The sequence below is a fragment of the Dreissena polymorpha genome, chromosome 1 (assembly GCF_020536995.1).
Source record: "Dreissena polymorpha isolate Duluth1 chromosome 1, UMN_Dpol_1.0, whole genome shotgun sequence".
Lineage (NCBI taxonomy): Eukaryota > Metazoa > Mollusca > Bivalvia > Myida > Dreissenidae > Dreissena > Dreissena polymorpha.
In genome coordinates, this window is record NC_068355.1 from 181,898,506 (window position 1) to 181,904,928 (window position 6,423).

At 32.2% G+C, this 6,423-nt stretch overlaps 1 long non-coding RNA gene across 1 annotated transcript; it reads right to left on the minus strand.

Annotated features, from left to right (window-relative positions):
* Nucleotides 1-4,976: 4,976 nt before the first annotated feature.
* LOC127864173 (uncharacterized) lies at nt 4,977-6,240 on the minus strand. Its single transcript, XR_008041556.1, has 2 exons — nt 6,164-6,240; nt 4,977-5,546 (listed from the first exon to the last, which is right to left on the minus strand). It is a non-coding gene; the product is annotated as an uncharacterized LOC127864173 (long non-coding RNA).
* Nucleotides 6,241-6,423: the final 183 nt, after the last annotated feature.

Here is a 6,423-nt window from a genome sequence, read left to right on the forward strand (position 1 = left end):
ATACTTTATGACTCCGCATAGTAGGATTGAAAACAATATTTTCGATATTTGCTTACAATTTCGTGAAAGTTTACCACCAACGAAGAATTTCATTAAGTATGTTTTTTTTGGCTCCAGAAAGTCCTGATCTTAATCCAATCGAGTTCGTTTGGAATCAGATGAAACGATTCGTGGCAAAGGAAGGTCCGCGAACAAAAGATGAACTGCAAGCGAGTCTCAATAACTTCTGGGAAAAAGAAATGACGGTCGAACAATGCAACAGATACATCGACCACTGTTTTAAAGTGGCTCCAGTTTGCGTCGCAATGAAGGGCAAGGCGACAGGGGACATTCCTAGCAGATTGTTTAGTGAGCGGTCAAGGGGGAAAAGTTTCCACCACTTCGCAAATCTGTTAAGTACAGACGAAATGCAACGAAAATTGACAAGCCTAAATGTAGTTTAAAAAACAGCGACATAAAACTGTTAAGATTTACCGGTTGGCAAAGCACGAGTTACAGTAATGAAATAATACATCTAATTATAAAATTAAAGTGACAATGGTAACAAAGCCCTGATACAAACGAAGTGCATGGCGGATATTAAATGGCTGTTTAAGTTAGATGAAATTTTTTCGTAATATCAATTACCCCCATTGTTGTCAAACGTATTTTCTTTTACGATGCCGTTCGTGTCCTATAGTAGCATTACAACTTTTTTTACGGATTACGTTGTTTTAATCAACCGAAAACTTGTTTGCGTACATTTCTCATAAATTGTGAAATACAATTATTAACTCAGAGATAATCAGTTTTGAAATGAGCAATTAAACACCGGGATACAGCACAGGCTCACATATTGTTAAGATACATCAAAACAATTATTTATTTAATGAGTCTTATTATGAACCCCTGTTTTGCGACATTTTAATTTATATAATATATAGATATTTAAGTACATAAATGTGAAACGGACAAATAAATGAGGGTGTAATACTGTTCATGCCTCTTTGATTGCATAATATAATTCGTTTAGGGTCCAAGTTTTAGCTGTTTTTGTATAGGATATCGTATTAGTGGTTTAAGTATTACTAAAGGATTGGTAAAATTCTTAATAGTGACTATAACGAATCACAAAGTTTTACGTCAAGGTGTGCTTGTTAGCAAGACAGAACAACTTTTTTTAAGCGCAAAGGATTGATAAAAATTGTCATCGGCAGTATTCGATACTTTACAACATACATATTTAGTACAATGATATACTGATGAAACAAACAAATAATGAGGGATGTATTCGGTGACTACTCTGTGTTTAAATAGTAGTTATTATACAAAATAACCATAACGGCACATCAAATATATAATTATATATAGATGTACATGATTGTTTTTAACAACATAACGCATATATAAAACAATATGTTCAGCAGTAATTACATTATCATAATTGAGACACATGGGATTATCAGTTCTACGATACAAGTTGCAAAACAACGTAGTACTTACTTCGCTCCTAATGTCGTCGGTCTTCACGTGTCCACGATTTCGTATCATGAAGGTCCCATCGCAATGAAACTTCACTAAGAAATGAGTCACTTGACGGGTTAGTGTCCTCAACGCCATTTTATTCACAATAACTTAAAAATCCAATATTCACGCGGTGAAACTATATAAAATCCAATATGAACACTAAACACTATTATACTCCATATAGCTAATAAAACAGAAGATAAACTGATGGTTTGGCCTGGATAACCCTCGAGTTATATAGCGTCCATTTTTCGTACGAACTGAGTTAATGAAACGATGGTAATTATTTGTTAATTATGATCTGTTTGATGTACTTTGATTTATTCTAGTGTAAAAGGTGTTGAGATTATAATTGTTTAAGGTGTGATATTTGTGTGTAGCTTATATTTCTTGTCACCGACTGAGTAATCGAAAAAAATAAACTCAATAAATTGCATTGGTTATTCTCTTCTCTATGATGTCTTTTGATCTATTCTAGTGTAAACAAAGCATGCTAACATTATATAACTTTTTTTCGCAGTTTTTTAATTTACAATAAAACCGCCATATGTAATTGGACCCAACATCAATTAAAAACACACTAGTAAAATGTTGAGATTATAACTGTTCAGGTATGAAATTCTCGTGAACAGTTAATTATCATCACTGTTTGACATTAACTTGAGTAATCGAACATAACAAAAGTTTTATAATCACCATAGTATACAACATAATTACATATAGGACAATATATCTACAAAGACAATTATTATCATCTTGTAACTTTAATACATAATTTTATACAGTTTATGCATTTCAATCAGAGATTATATGACATGCAGACGTTATTGATATTACAATTCTTTTTGTGCCCATGCATCATTACTAAAACAACATATACTTTATTATCCACAGAATTGTATTACTACCATCGTCGGATGGAAACTTTGTATAATGGTCACCTTTGTACCCTGAAACAGCAATTTCATCAAAATTATTACACGCAACCAATAAATATATATTTATATTTATTATTTATATTACAAACGTTCATGCACATATGTTACTTTCAAAAGGAATGTGTTAATGATTATAATATAAACATGCTGCATAATAACTCATAATCTTTATATAACCACTACTAATAATGCACATTTAATAAATACAGATTCAAATCTTTATTGAACCTGTACACAAACAATAAACAAACAGTGCAAAAATGCATGCAGAAATATTCCTAGTTTAACAAGCAGAACTAATTGCGATACGCATAAAGAACAATTTCGGCAGTCGGCATGAAATATCCGAACATGTCAAAGTCCTTATAAAAAGCAGCGAACAAAGCATGACAATTGTTAGATTAACTCATCAATTAATATAAGCTGGCGAAAATGCTGATCTGTGCGCATATACTTGCCATTCTTATGCAACTTTCATCTACATGTATCTGCAAACGAATGTGTAAAGCTTAGGGGACATGCAAAATTACATTTATTGTCCTTAACATGACGGCATTCTGGATTTTTATGGTTACTTATATGCTGCCCAAAAGACAGACAATTGTTATTTCAACAATTAAAAATCCTGTTTGGGTGGGTATAAGGATTTCGACAATCAGAAAGTGTTTATTAAATGTCATACATTTTCGCGATCGTCAATAATGTTGATACATGAACATGTACATTTTTGTAAGTTGGAATTTTAATCTAGTAGTCACTGCGAATCACGGCGATATCGCGGTGTTTCGCAGTGTTTCTACAGCTGATCTTTATCGCAAGATGGTCGCAGTGAAATCAACGCGAATCACCCGTATGAGTGTTTTCGCTGTGAATCACCGGGATTTGCCACGTTGGCCCAAACGCAGTGATGGGTGATCTAGGCAAAAATCGCGGGATGCGTAGTGTAATCTGGAAAACCATGGAAAACCATGGATTTTTTTCCAGGGTTTTCCAGATTACATGGAGTATTCGGACGGTATTTTTTCCATGCTGGCTGGAAAACCCTGGAAAATGTTCCAGGGTTTTTCCTTGTTTAATAGTCCATGGATGCCTGGTATAACATGGAAAATTGTCCAGCGTTTACAGTGATTTTTTTTGCCAGAAATTACAGCCGATATTCGGCTGCTTCCCAATTGCAAAAAATGACGTTTTTTTCCCAAAAATTTGATTAAAATTTCCCAAAAAAAGACAAAATTTTCCCAGTAAAGCCAATAAGATTACAATGTACATGTAATTTAGCGATAATTTCGAACGAGTGCCTATCGAGTTGCCGAGTCGTCGCCGAACAACAACTGACTTACGTATTTTTCGCGAATTTAGCCGAATACGATTTTACGTTGCTATCCACATCTCTCTCTATATTGCGGAGGATACCGACGATAGTCGATGTATCCCGATTGTAAACGCCTGTTTGTACACACGCCCAAGATGGCGGCAAGCAGACGAGAAATTTACGATGAGCGGCGAAAATGATAAATAACATTCAAATTAACAACGGATATCATATGGTTATTACGGAATAATTTAATGCGTGTGTCAATTAACGCAAAATACAACGTTTGAGATAAAAACAACAAATATTTATTACAAATCTTCAGTGAATGTGCATCACGGAAATCAGTGTTGGGAAATTGGAGTTAGTCTACCGTTACTCACAAAGTTAATGCATTTAAAATGAGTATCGTTCGAAAATGGAAAGAGACAAACATGATATGATTTATATGTTAGTGGATCTGTGTAAAATCAGATTCATATGCATATTCTGCTTTATTATGTTTGTCACGCTTTACAGTTTACTGAAATAGCATTGAAGTGCAAGATCATGAAGATGTTGAAAGGTAAAGAAATGAAATAAACAATTTTAACTCTATTTAATACATCATTGACATAGCAAGACCACTAAAGCGTTTTTTAAATAAATATTTGTTAATGTTTTCACCATATGATATTTAATTTAAAAGAATACTGAATTAAATTCTTACTGTTAAAGAGGTTATGATTAAATGGTATATTTAAGAATCTATATAGATTATTGCAAGTTCAATATGAATGTGGAAGGATATTAACTTAACATTGTCTTCATTGTAAGAACACATTAAATTAGCACTTTATAATATAAAAATGCTGTCAAACATACTTTAATAATTTTAATTCTGTTCTTATAATCATATTTATAATGTTTCCCAATTTCATGGTTTATCGCGCTATTTTTCCCAATTTCATGGTTTATCGCGCTAATTTTCCCAATCCAAAAGGCACAGGCTGTAAGAAAAAAAATCAAAAAAAATCACTGGTTTACCATGGTCACTGAATAGAAAAAGAAATTTCTGGTCTAAAAACAATATTCATGTATTAAATGAATACAATACTCACAGCTTAAATAAATCATAATTTAAGGTTAGATTAAAACAAAACAAAAAATCAACATAATGCCTTAGTTTCTTCGATGTATTTTTTTGTTCACAATTCATCAAAATATAACATCAGATTACAAATTGTGTTACATTTATTTAACAAATTATTCAGATCAAACAAGTGTTGTTTAATACATGCTTACAAAGCCTCTATGTCCATTATCATAAATCAGGCCCTTACATAACAGAACAGGCGCTACTTTAAAAGTTAAAAAGTATAATGCAACCTTCACAACATGTATTCAAAGTAACAAAATACAAGCAAGTCAAGTAATATACAGTAACAATTCACGAACCCTGTACAAACGATATACAAGAAACAAAATGAAAAATTTAAGTTATTTTAGCTAATTCATGTTTGTCACAATATATGTAGCTGCCCATGAGCACAAGGATACTATTTTTCTCAGCTACTTTCACTTTAATGCAATTTTGGTGCTCAATTTCATTAAAATACTTTCCAAGTGACAGTTTAAAATATAATTGCAAGTCTAAAACTTGTGTAGGCAGCTTAGTCAATTATAAGTACCCAGGTGGGATAAAATTACAGTTTTTAAAAACTTTTTTGTTAATTAGCTGGGCTTCAGTAGGTCGTGGATCTTTTATAGAACTTGTACTGCTGTTATACTGTACGGCTCCTGCATGATCTCTGAAAGAAAAACAAAGCAAACAATATTACAAGAAAGTCATAAGTTTTTTACATTCATCTGTAAAAGTAAATGTGCAGCAATCATATGATTGAATATCTATACTTCAATGCTCATTCATATTTTAATCTATTCTAGATATTTCATATCACTGCTCAATTCGGTACATGTGGCTTTTTTGTATTTGAGCGAACATTTACGATCCTAAGTAGTTAGCAATTATTTCTTTTCCATTTACTGAAATTTATTCTCTTAAAGTTTGCAAGCGGGCTTTAATCTACCTGCAAACAGGCAACCACACAGGAAAACTTTGACTTTAAAGTGAATAAATTGGTGATTTAACTTATATTTTTATATGACTCTCTTTTATTTTGAAATTTATATTGTTAAATGCCCCAAAACGGGGTAAACTAGCATGTATCTGGAAACTCAAACATACATGTATATAGGAATTTTATATTCAGATATTGCTATATGAAAGTTATGCTAATTTGCTAATTCATATAAAAATAACCTGTAATTGAAACTAGACCAAAATATTGGATACCAAAAAGACAAAATACTTTCAGGTGGTTAACACTAAACTACTTATATGAGCCCGGGGCATAACAATTTTTACCATGAATTTGTGGCCATGTTAGTCCTCTTAGTAAATGCGCCAAAAGAGCCACTTTGCTGTCTTGGGTTATTTCCCTGCCAAACTCTGCAGTATCTTTCATCAACTGGTCAGCTATAGTTAAAGCACATAATGAAAATGTATATAGAAAATAATTCAAGTATTGTTTTAAATATTTAGTAAAATGGTCTTTAAATAATAACTTACAATGAAGTTAATACATCACAAAGCATAGCATAACAAAATTTGTAGGTATGATTAGT